Genomic DNA, 12,987 nt, shown 5'->3' with positions numbered 1-12,987 from the left:
AACTTACACTGGCTGGGACTCTCCCTCAGCAGAAGTTTCAAATCCAGCTGGAGCCCAGTTTAAGATACTGCTACCACCACATTTTGGGGACAGAAGAGCAAGTCTGAAGGGATGAGATCTACCAAGCTGTTGGAGCACAATTACAATGTAGGTCAGATTGTTGTGGGGGTCTTTTGTTTGTCAGGGCTTTTTAAAATTTAATTTGGGAATACTCAGCCTTTAAAATGCACAGAGACTGGCAACCATTACTAAAAACAGGATGTAAATACACCCCACTAACACTGACAAAATTTCCCTGACCACACACAGGCAAAGAGGCCCAGGCAGAGAAAAAGTGTCCTAGTTTATTGTTTTATTACTCCCTTAATCTACGAAACACAATTTGCTTTACACGGCATCACTAAGAATCACCCACCAAGGATTTAAATTTGCTTGAATAATGTAATTATCAATGTTAGCACTTCTTTTCATTGTTATGACAGACTCAGTTCTGCTGCCATCTCATTTGAGCATCCTCCAGCCTATAAAAGAATAAGCATTTCTCACCTGCTCTCCTTCTCCAAATTAGGTGCAAAATTTATGGACACATGACTTAAAGTTTCAGGCCTTTTTAAAATACAGAAATTATACTAAGAAACTGGGAAAATCTAAACCCATAAGGATATCAAAAGCAAATCAGCAAAAGGAATGTTTCATGTGAGGTTGTTTCTCTTCAGCCTCTTATCTGTCGTGAATCAATATAGGCATATTTTACAATCTTGTTCTTGACACGGAGCATATTCTATGGAAATAAGGCAAAGAAGGATAATCTAAATTTTCTCAGGCAGTTTTATATCCATTGCTGGAGCAGTTGTTTGAAAAAGTGGCCTGGGAATGAGCTCACTAGGATACCTGGTGCCAAATTCTTGACTGGTACAATGCAGATGCTCTTCCAGCACAATGCCATTCCTGCTGGCGTTGGTGAACTCCAGTGAGCATTCATGGAGCAGTAATATTTTCCTATCAGTTTGGATTCTTCCCTCCTTGGACCACTCTTGACCTGCTCTCCAGTTAAAGTCATGTGAGGAACAACTTTGATACCAGCATTTGCAAACCCAACATTCCCCTCTTTTCCTCCTGTGCATTTGTAATTACGTATTAAGAATCAATGACATGCACAGCACTGAGCAAGGGACAGGACTCCTGTTCATTGAGAGACAGGAGGGACAGGACTCTTGTTTGTCCTGTTTGACAGGCCTCTCTCCTTGCTGCACAGCCATCATCTGCCACATCAGGGCCATACAGATTTCCCTCAGTCACAAGGCTGTGCCTGAGACTGTTCATATCCAGTGCCCTCACAGCATGGAGTTCTTTTTTACTTTTTTGTATAGAGATTAGTCCAATCTAGGATGGGTTTCTCAGGTCAATGAACCTTCAAGGGAAAGCACAGCTTTCACAGTATACAAGAGAGATGGGAGGGTGAAACAAATCTTCCATGATTATACACAAAGAGTTTAAGCTGCCTTTCAGCTCATAATTTTTCAGACTCAGATAACAGCACAAAATCCATGCAGTATCCCTGCAGGGGAACAGGATGTGAGGTCTCTGAGCTAACCAGCCATGTAAAAAATACAAGGGATCAGCTGGGAAATAAGAACTACTGGATTTACATTAAAATAAAAGGTGTGTGGGAAGAATTAGGCCCAAAGTCTGCAGCAGAGCTATGTGTAAACCCAGATTCATGTCTGAACATCGTCTTGGTCCCCAGTCTGTTCTACTGTCAGCCTTTCACACAGTGGGCCCTTAAACAGTTAAATCAGAGATTTAACCTGGCACAAAATTATTCTTGGAGGACTTATTGAATGGAGGATATTAATATCACATCTGTCACAGATGAAAAGCTACATATATGGATAAGTGCTGTACAATGCATCCATTGTTTTATAGACCTGGAACTCCCCAGAGAAGAGCACAACAGCTGCATCTCACCCCCAAGTGAGGGATTTTACATTCAGATGTCCGAGCTGGCTGAATGTGTAAAACCACAGCCAGCTCCCAAGGGATCACACCTCTGAGGAGACTCCTCTGCCTTGCTGATTCCAGCACGGGTGTGGAGCATCTTGCACTCACAGGTGACAGCAGCACTTGTCTGCAGTGGCACTTCTGCACACCCCTGAGAAACAGGACAGAAAGATTCCACCTTTAGGGAAACCAAGTCCTTTCAGCTTACAGAAACAACAGACACATTAGCCCCGTGGATCCAGCCATGGTTTGCAGAACTGATGGAACTATGCACAGGCTGCTCCCTTTTAAAGGACAAATGGATGTAGAACTGAGCCCTGAAGTATTTACATACACAAGGGCTCAGGGCACATAGGGTGTCCAGTGTTTCCCCCAGGACCACGCTCCATCCAAAGGCTCCAGCTGGAAACTTGCTGACATTGGTGCTATTATTTCCTGGGTCTAGAATTTGCTGCCTTGCTTTGAGACATGCAAAACTGCTTCTACCTCCTCTCTGCATTTCTCCAATGGAAACCAAAGATTAGCAAATAAGTAAACAATTAAATAAATAATTTGAGCTCTAAGAAATGTCTTATGCTTTTGCACAAGAAAGAGCCAGGTTGTATCTCCTGCTGCTTTAACTGGTATATAAGTTATTATGTTGCTGGTTGGTCCTGTGTAAATAATGAAGAAGGCAAAATAGTCAAGGTGATTCTATCCAAAGTCCCTGTCTCAACTATCACAGGAATATGCCAGACAAACTTCTATAGGCAAGGACTTATCTGAAAATGAAAAATGTCTCCTAACATGTACAAAAATAACATGCCAGAGCATCCTATTTCCTGCTCTTTCCTAATTGGATTGAGTTTGGATTCAGTTTGGTATTACAAGTAACAGTCTATCTCCAGCCAAGAGCTAGGGAAGCTCTGACAGGGACTCCTGCAATCCTCAAATGACCCCACCATGCAGCTGCCTCCTCAGCTCCTAAAAGTCTCTTGGAATCCACAGACAGTAACACAGAAAAAATGCAATAAAATGAAAGTTAAAGACACCACAGAAAAGTGAAACTGATTTTCTGAAGACAGATATTCTGTTTCAACTGGAATATTTCATTTTCATAGAAGTTACTCAGAAGTGTGAGGGTGATTTTACTTGAGTTTGGCTTTTTGTAGTTGAATGGGGTTATTTTAAACTTTCTGACAGCAATTTGAAATTCTTCACAGAAAAATTAAATTTATATTTTATCATTATGGATAATTTCATGGAATAATATGTTAATTATTTCAAACCAGCTCTAATTTTCTCATCTGACCAGTTTCTTCAGGATGTATGCTGCTTTTGGTTTTCCCCCTATTGTAATTCTGTGGCCCAAAACTATCTTGGTGTGAAGCACAGATCACACTCAAAATAAGCAGATCCATTTAGAAATACTATCCCAGTATTAGTGTTCATCACTTTCTAATTCTTCCTCTTGCACATTGCCAGCTAGCTTACTGTTCACAAAGGGCATGGACTCACTTCATGTTACTACTGCTGGGGTCATTTTTATTATTCAGTGTATGATTTAAGTCTCATTCCTGCTGACTACAGACTTGATTCCTGGAGACATTTCAGGCTGAAGAAAAAGAAAGGAAATTATCTTTAAAAGACCTTCAGTCCTACCCTTTTTAATTTCCCTGGAATTCAGATGTGTGTGCTCTGTTCACACACAAAAATGAAATTCCTAAATGCAAATATATTGGTAATATGTACAATATGATCTGGCTTTCAAGAGGATTCTTCTGTGAGAAATAATATGCAGCACATAACTGCTGAGTTTGGGGGTTTTTTTCCCATCATTTTTTAGAAAAAAAAGAACTTTGAAAACCAGTTAAGCTTTTAAATGTGCACACTGCTATATCCAAGTAATATACTCTAAAATGCAAGTGAGAAATAACTGATGTATGAAGGTCTAGCAATTTATCATCTCAATATTTATAACAGTCTAACAAATGAAGTTTATTTTTCATTAATTTGTGTCTAATTATCAGAAGGAAAAGCTTACTATGTAACTGTAATATCTGCAGCCTACATGCAATTTCTGAAGCTCTGCTGAAGATAATGTCAAGGGGCTTGCTATTATTTCTTAAAGCAGCAATAGTTAGACATCATTCAATTCAAAGGTAAGTTTTACATATTTATCTTTAGCTTACAGGCATGCCTCAGATAGGATTAGGAAGGCATTCTGTGAAATATAAATGGGGAAAATTTAACAGAAACCAAAAATATGAGTCTGAGATAATATTTTTGTTAATGAATTCTGGATGTTTTTTTGTTTTGTTTTTTTTTTTTTCCATCTATTGCAAAGCCAAGAAAGAAATATTTCACAGTACAAAAGTTAATATGCTCAAAAATTTCCCAATATGCATTTTAAGTTCTCTCATCAGAATAACTTGTGGCTATTCAAAAAATACAGGGATAAAGAGGATAGAAGGAATGGATTAACAAAGAAAAGAAGACCAAAGCTGGTTACCTCTGTCCCAGTTATATTGCCACATAATTATTACTTTATGGATTTCCCAGTAAAATTCACTTAACTAGTTTTCTGGGTTTTATAGCTAAATAAATTGCTTAATCCATTTCAGAGGAAAAACCTTGTGCTGGTGAGTTTATGTTGAAGATGTCATAACCCCTTGGGTGTCGCTCACTAACCGCTCGTTCACGACTTCTGTCCCTGGAGACCACAGCACAGACATCAAAGGCACAGCTGGATAAACTATACAGATTGGATCCCGAGCAAGCATTATCATAAACACCATGAAGCCACAAAGAATGTGGAAGAAATGATCATTTAGGTCCAGAGAGTTATTAAAATTCTTTCAGTCCGTCTGCTTATGGAGGTATGCGACATTAACCATGGAGCGCGCCTGGCCTGAAGTTCAGGGAGGGGGGATTTCATAACAGCCATCCCACAACAAGGAGAGGCCAGGCCCAGCTGTGGCTCAGTTCTCACGAAATCTTGCAGTCCTAAGAGGGATTTCATGGCATGTGCAATCACACCATAATCACAGTGAGTGAATAAATCTGGCCTTTGAAAGATCTGGCGGATGATGGAGAACTGACCTTTGATTATTCACCCTGCCACTTTTCCCACTGATGGACTGCTTATTGCTCATAGATTTCTTTAGAGTCCTTAGGGAATTTTCCAAACCTGGGCCAAAAGAGAAAGAAACATTTTTTGTGATTATTCTTACAACATAAAAGACACACTTTTCCTGGTTTCCACTCTAAAAGTAGTTTTCTTGGAGCAAGAGCAGAGGAAGCTGAATTAATGAGAATGTTCTTAAGGATGCTTCCAAGAGTTAATAGCATGTGCAATAAAACATTTCAGTAAGTATCTCTGTTTATCAGGGCTGACAGTAAGTTTTTAGGAAAATCACTTACATTAGCACAAAATTTTCTTCTACTGAAAAATGATAATGATAGATTAAAAATCTGCTTCTTTTTATCACTATTAATGATACCCTTGCAGCATGCAACAAGTTAAATGTTAATTTGTCAGAGCTGTTTTATAAAAGGGTAATAATCCTTTTGGTTCCATATATAAATACAATTATTAACCTTGACTTGACTAAAACCTGCTTTCTTATTCCTAAGTGATCCTTCCATTTTATTCATCCTAATTGTGTGGCAATGCAAGCTGAATTAAGTATTTTCCAGTGTACAGAAACAGTAAAATACTAGTTTTCTTGGATACTAACTAATGTATATTAATGACCAGCCCCTTCTCCCTGAACTCACACTGTGCTTCATGCAAAATGAGATACTGTTAATAAATTGATTTTTAGCCTCTTCTCTGTGGGCTTTTGGGAACTAGCCTGTGGGCTATTTCTAAGAAGTCTTGTGAAAAGTGCCTAAAGAAAGCAAGGTCAAGCTGGTGCTAAACTAAGCCACATACAGAAAAATACCAAACTGTCCTTGGAAGAAAATTAGATACTAGTTAAAACCAGTCAGATAAAATATTTTCTTAAAAATATTCCTCAAAAAAAAAAAAGGAATAGAAGAATACAGGTACCAGACACCATAACTGCAAATGAAACCTCTACTCTCAAAACAAAGTTACTATATCACACAGAAAACCAGAAGAAAGCTGGATGTTACTGCTCAGGAAGGCACTCTAAAAAAAAAATGTATCTCCAGTTCTCTGCTCCAGTAGAAAAAGACCCACAGGAATGCCACAAGTGCCCATCTGTCTGCTGCTCTCCAAGTAGGAAGGCTGATCACATGCTGCTAGCTGACTGACTATGGAAATCACTTTATTTCTACGTTCCAAAAGGTCCACAAATATGCTTTAGAACATGCCCTGACAAAATATACAAATGTTCCAAACAGATTAAACATTAATTAATCTTAAGATGGGGACACCCACCTTTCTTAGATAAAGGCACCACCCTATTTTGTTGGTCTTAGTGACTAACTTCCAATGTGACTTATCTCACCCATGTAGGAAGGAACTGTGAGGAAAGGGTGTATCACTGGATTGCTCAACAGGATTGCCACCTCTCCCATTTCCCCTTCAGTCAATGCCTGCTCTTTTCCCTTCCAATACTTGGAAGGAAGAATGTCTTGTTTTCAGACCATTGCAGCTTCCAAGGATCATTCCTGGAACTTGAAGAAATGTGGTCTCAGTCCGTGAGATACCTTGTAAGGCAACTCAGTTCCTCACTTCTCACTAGTCCTCTTTATTTTAACAAGGTGGTAAAACAGAAAGAATTCTGTAAATTCTTTGTTAGATTTATTTATGGCTCCTGAAATTAAAAAGTAGACTTTTCTAGAAAAATAAGAATCTTTTCTAACAGTTAAAAGGGTTTGTGAATTTGAGCCAAATTTTGGATTTTTCTCAAACAGCATTTTCTGGTGAAACTGTCACTTGCCAAAAGAAATTATCTGTGATCTGGCTACTGTTTTCCAAGACCGAGATGGCAGCCAACAGTCAAATATATCTGTAGGTTAGAAAACTATTTGTTGAATGAGCTGGATAAACATTGGAATATTCTTCTTAACATATGGTGATGGAAAAGCAGTAAGACTTTTTCCTAACACAGAGATCACTGTGGAGTATTTGCAAAAGAGCCTGATTCTTACAAGTTTCCTATTTGATTTAGGCACCAAAAATTCGGTGTCATTTTTGACTAAGGCTTCTAAATAGCTGGGGGCTTTTAAACTCCCTTTTCAGTACTGGTGTTATAATTGCCTATTTTTCCTCAACACCGTTAGTGTGGCTGTACACTGCCATGCTTGTATTGCTTTGGGGAATTAGGGCCAACCATTTCAGAAACTGCAGCCAAGAGCTACACTTCCTAAATCCATATGTGACCACCCAAATAAATGCTTTGCTTTCCAAAAGCACCTGAAGAACTACCATTCATCTCCAAGACAGCTGCTGGATGTGCAGTACTTTGGTATATCATTCCAACTACTGCAAAGCTGTAAACAAAATCTGCAAAACTTGGCCTTTAGGTGGTTATCAACAGCACTTATCTCAACTGGTAAGTGCATTAAATCCATTTGCTGTCTTCCTCTGAGACTAAGTTGAAGCAGGAGAAAGCGAGTTTAAGATAATTGAAATACATAAATGATAAAAAAAGCCATTTGTGACAAAGAACCCTGTGTGTAAAAGATGCTGATGCTGTAGGGAGCAGCAGTGGGCTTGGCCTGCCTGGGGACATCTATTTGTATTTGTGAGGTTCAGGATGCCAGAGGCTTCTACGCTGCAAAAAGGAGGAAGTTAATATCACACAAGCATGCAAGCTGCCTGCCACATGCCAACACAAGCAGAATCTTCCCTGCTGTTACTCTGCCTCTCCTTCCCACCCCCAATGCATGTTTCCCATCTGACATCCTCTTTTCCCTAGCCTGCATCCACAGCAGCTTTGCTTTTTCCAGTGACAGTCTCCACTCAGCTCAAACCATCTTTGCTGAACAATGGATCCCAAGGCACTGGAGGCAGAGCAGAGAGGCTGGAGCAGCCAGGAAAGCAGCTCCTGAATTTGTGGGCAGATGAAGCACAGGACTCACTGCAATGCCAATAGAGGAGGGAAAGCACGTATATACTGACCCATTTCTATATATTGCCTAGGGGCTATTGCTGAAAACAACTAGATAGCACAGTGGTGGAAACTGCAGTTAACCAAATCTATTTTAGTGCTTGTTTATGCTCAGTGATTTGTTTTGAAAGATCAAATAAAAACTATCTATGCACTCTATACAATTATGTGTTGTTAAACCACCCTCCTACCACCACAGTTTCATCTTGCCTTCAATCCCCCACAGAAAAACAAGAAGAAGTAAAACTACCTGGATTTCAGCAGCGCTCTCAAAGAGTTGGAGTCAATCAAAAAGCTCCCAGAAGTAAGACTTTAGGGAATTAAGCTCTTTGCAACATGCTATTTTCTTGCTGTTCTGCAGCATTTATCTGTCAGGAAGTCCAGGAGCTCAGCCAGGTGATTTAGGGAAAGTAAATCTCCAAGCTCCAAGACAAAGCAGAGACACCTGAACCCAAGAAAAGCAGCCTTAGCTGGAGCTCAGGGATGCTTCTCCATTTCAGCTCCATTAACGTGTTGGGAGTTCCAAGCCATGGCAGCTGGGCTTCTCCGGGGATCCCAGGCTGGCCTCTCTAAAGCTCAGCTGATGTAGAAACAGAAATCAGTCATTTATCCTTATATCAATCCTGGCACTACAGGGTCCTTCTCCAAAACCAAGGTTTTCCAACCTAATGTAGTAATAGAACCACATTTGTCCCATCTCCATTGGGGATTCCTATTTTATTACAAGGTGCTGTTTTGACCACCATACATTATGTATGGGACTGTCAGACAGCCTCTTAGATTTCCTTGTGCCTCAAACAGTCCCATTACTTCCAGTGGGAATTTCTATAAGCCTTAAATGAAAGAAGCACTTTTCTGAGGCTATGAAACTACTTAATGGGTGCTACTTCTAGCTATCAACAGCATCATTAACTTCTTTCTCAAAGCAACTTTCTGACAGATACTTCTGTTCTTGCAAAGACCTCAATTTCCACTTCTACCAGAAGTAACTGGAATGAAATTGTGACACTCTGTATGAAATTTCCAGTTTGCAACTTATGTGGTACATTTCAATCAAGCTTTGTATTAGGTTTTGGCTTTCAGGTGCCATATATATCCCTGCAGGTGTATGTCAACCCATTTTCCTTTAGTCTGTACCATATGTTCAAATGATCTTTATATTATTGATGATGCTTCTTTAAATCAATGGAGTACTCAAAATAATCAATCTTCTTATTTTTCTGGCAAGCCAGGTGTTATTTCAGATCTTCATACTTTTAGTGTTTGCCTCCAGGTATAGCATCTATCAGAGTTTTTTTATAACTCAAACCAAGAGGGCTTTTTAAGGGGAAATATAATAACTAAAACTACTAGCTGGTGCCTGAAGAACATCAATAACATTTCGTCTACAAGAATGTTTCCATGCAAGACAGATTTTGGAGACCCTGCTTCTTTCTAAATCTAAAAGGCTAAGCAGTGTTGTGCAGTTCTCCATGAATTAATGTTTTCCACTTGTACTCAATTTGTGCTTTTTTGTTAATAACATTTATCTCTTTCCCAAAGTAATAATTTTGTATAATAGAATTTTGAAGTATCTCTGACCAAGATTACTCTCTGTAATATATTTTTATCAAGCTCACTGTTTTTTATCAGCACTATAATCTATTGAGGTTGTGACCTGTTATATTCTTTCTATTATTCTTATGCATATTTTTATAATGACCTCATGGGATTACAGTAATTTATTATTTATGAAACTCCCAGCCATTTCCCTCTGTCAACTGCAGATTCTGCCATCTCAAGCAACAGAAAGCTTACTTGACGCAGACTCTCCCAGCTCTTGTATTTAAAACCCTTTTGTTTTTTGGCTCATAGTGAAGAAAATTAACTTATCCTTAAGGCTTTGTGTAGGCTTGCTGCTTCACACCAAAGAAAGCTCCTTCATTTATGCCTCCTGAGGTAAGTTACAGACATTCAAATGCTAAAGACTATTGACTGCCTCTAATACCAGCTGTCTAATTCTGTTTTAGAGTTAAGATTTCTTTTTTGTTCACCTGTTATTTACCTCTGTAGAAGAGCAGACAGTCTGCTACCTATGCTTAAACTAGGAACTCTCCTGGATTCATTTGATAATGCAAATGTAGTACACAAACCTTTCTCCCTGCCCCAAATCCATCTTCTGAGAGAGAAAAGCAGTTTTCTGTGTGTAGGCAATGACCAAATAACAATCACATGGAAAACTCTCAAGACTTATATTTTAAAGTCCAGTTTATAAACTACAGAAATGAATCATAAATGCAATGAAAGTCTCTATTGGAAATGCAGTTTTTCTTCATGAAACTGGCACTGCTTTAAAACCAACCAAGTGCCCTTACATTTCAAGCACAGGCAACAAAATGTTCTGCATTATTAGCACCCACACATGAGCTCATGGTTTTTGCTGTATTTCAATGTGACCTGGAATTAGTCCTAATGGACCAATTAGTCCTAATGACCTAGGTGAGGGACAATCCCCAGTATCATGGTCACTGAGCACACATAACTCCCTCTCAGTCAAGCAGGACAGGTGCATGGACTTGCTGGGTATCAACTGGTGGCTTGAGAGCCATACTTGAAACTAAAAGACTGTAAAAAACCACAACAGTACTTTGGGACCAGACACAAATGTTCTCCAGCTGAATCCAACAACCCTGTCATCCCTGACCTGAGTAAGGTGCATTTGGAACCAGAACTACCTCTTTCTATGCTTATCAAAACATGTGTCCTACTAAGACTTTCCACATCTGTCCTTGATACTCTCTGCCAAAGCTGAGCCCATTGCCTAAAATGTACAATCAAGCCAGCCCACTGCATTCTTACAATCCCCAAATAGATTGTTGGAACGATAAATATTTCAGTGTTCAGTCTATCTCTGGATGATAATCCATTCTTTTCCTTGCATTTACACGTACAGCCAAACACACACCTCCATTCTGGGGTGTGAAGCTATGTGCTGCACCATTACAAATTGCAGTAATCAAGAACATCACAGGAATAACAAAAGGACTGAGTTCTGGGGGGCTCATCTCTGTGAGATGCCCCATTTCCTGCTGCCTGCCCCTCATGCCAGCTCTGTGAAGGTGGATTTGCAGCCCTTGGCACACTTGAGCAGCCCTTCGAGCACCGCAGAGCCCGCGGTGGCTTTGCACCATCGCAGGCGGGTGACGGGCAAACGCCACCCCGGAGCTGACACCTGTGCAGGGGAGGTTTGCAAAGTGCCTGACACCTCCAGAGGCTGTAACTTGTTTTTCTTTCAACTCCTCACTCAACCTGACAGGAGCTCGCTTTGCGTTTTCCATTTTGGCAGGGCCAATAAAATCCCCTCTCACTGAGAGATTTTGGGCTCTGCTCCTGCTCATCCTCAACTCCTCTCTTGGTGACATTGTTCCACACCGGGGCAATTACTGGCACTGTGTAGGACACATTAAATTCCTCATCAGCCAGTGTGTGGCAATATCACTCCTGCCACTGCTTACAGCCACCTCTGCTTCTCCTCTGTAACAGAAGCAGCTCTGGGGCCTCCAGTTCATTTCATTTCCACCTTTTAATTAGTTCAGACTTTTTCCGGGGGTGATTTTTCTATTGTTTTAGGGGCATCTTTCTAACCAGTTCATTTTGCCTGCTGTTAGAAACAGAACATACCTGAGAAGAGTGTCAGAAATGTGACATATTTGCATGCCTCCTTTTGCCAGTACTTCTGCCTCCTCTCCCAGTATTTTCACTGGATATTAGTGATCCAGAGCATGAGCTCATCTTTTTGGATGATGTTATACACTAGACATGCAGTGTACATTTTAACCTCCAGTGAAATCTGTTTTATCAGTGGAGGCCAATGGGACTTGAATTCTAGTGTGACAGGGAGATACAGCTCCTCCTGTATTAAAGGGATTGATCAACCCTCTTCCAAGCAGGGAAGGGAGGACAGCTGCCATTGTTAAATGATGAAATCTGAGTTTTCTGAAGCTTGTATTTACTGTTGCACCTTGCCTGGTTTACCTCTGCCCTGCATCTCAGTCATCATAATTTTGCAGTAATAAACCAGTCAGCAGTGGCAGGCCTCATGCTGTGGCTGCAGGGTGTTTGTTTTAAACAGCAGTAGCGTGCTTCCTTGTCTTTTCACTTTCTTAATTTTTTTCTCTTTTTTTCCCTGACAATAACCAGATTTAGCTGTCACTGCCAGTTCCCAGCAGCAGCTCAGGTGCTCTCATCAGCTCTGCCTGTCTGCCCAGAAACCCACAAATTGCCACAGGCAGCCTCCAGCAGCCACCTCAGACCCTGCTTTTCTCTACCGTTGATGTGCACTGCCCTCAGGATTTGTTTTCTTCTGAATCCTCTTCAGCAAAGAGAAATATCTTTCCCTATCATAATGAGGCATGCTGATGTATCAGCATTTCTGGGTTAATATAAGAGAAAAGAAGATAAAAAAACCCCAGTGACATTTAAAACAGTACTAGGAAAAGCAAATATCAGTCTCATCATTTGCTTAACAGTTATTTGCTTGATGGAATGGATCAATTGCTTTCCCTAGAAGAGAAAAAGCATAATTTGATAATTTCTTCTCTTTTTTTTAAATCTTAATTGAGCTTTTCCTCATATTCACTTCTTAATGTTCATAATTTAAAGTAATTTTCTTAAAAGAGAGTGTCCATCTACTTTTTTTTAAAAACAGTCATCCCCTATAAATACAGTGGGCAGTGAAAAAAAAGTTACAGCATTTCAGGGTGAGGAAGCACTCATGGACCAAAAAACAAACAAAGAAAGAGAAGCCCAAATAAATAACATTAAAGCTTAGCAAAAAAAAAAAAAAAAAACAAACAAAAAAACTCTAGATTTTATAAATTGCTTCTCATGTATGTATGTATGTATGGAAAAAATAAGTTTATGGACTTATCCCTACCTATTA

The 12,987-nt window shown here is 39.8% G+C and overlaps 1 long non-coding RNA gene across 4 annotated transcripts; it reads right to left on the bottom strand.

The window, feature by feature from the left end:
* Positions 1-323: 323 nt before the first annotated feature.
* LOC146767417 (uncharacterized) lies at positions 324-11,222 on the bottom strand. 4 transcript variants are annotated; one of them, XR_014956086.1, is made up of 4 exons: positions 8,317-11,222; positions 5,083-5,170; positions 892-2,152; positions 324-809 (listed from the first exon to the last, which is right to left on the bottom strand). It is a non-coding gene; the product is annotated as an uncharacterized LOC146767417 (long non-coding RNA). The 4 variants fall into 4 exon arrangements; XR_014956087.1 differs by having other exon boundaries at positions 324-781; XR_014956088.1 differs by having other exon boundaries at positions 324-1,039; positions 2,049-2,152.
* Between the last annotated feature and the right edge of the window lie 1,765 nt (positions 11,223-12,987).

This window comes from Lonchura striata, chromosome 5 (assembly GCF_050655825.1).
Source record: "Lonchura striata isolate lonStrDom1 chromosome 5, ASM5065582v1, whole genome shotgun sequence".
Taxonomy (NCBI): Eukaryota; Metazoa; Chordata; class Aves; order Passeriformes; family Estrildidae; genus Lonchura; species Lonchura striata.
Note: the sequence above shows the minus strand (reverse complement) of the source record. Positions and strands in the feature narration are given on the sequence as shown.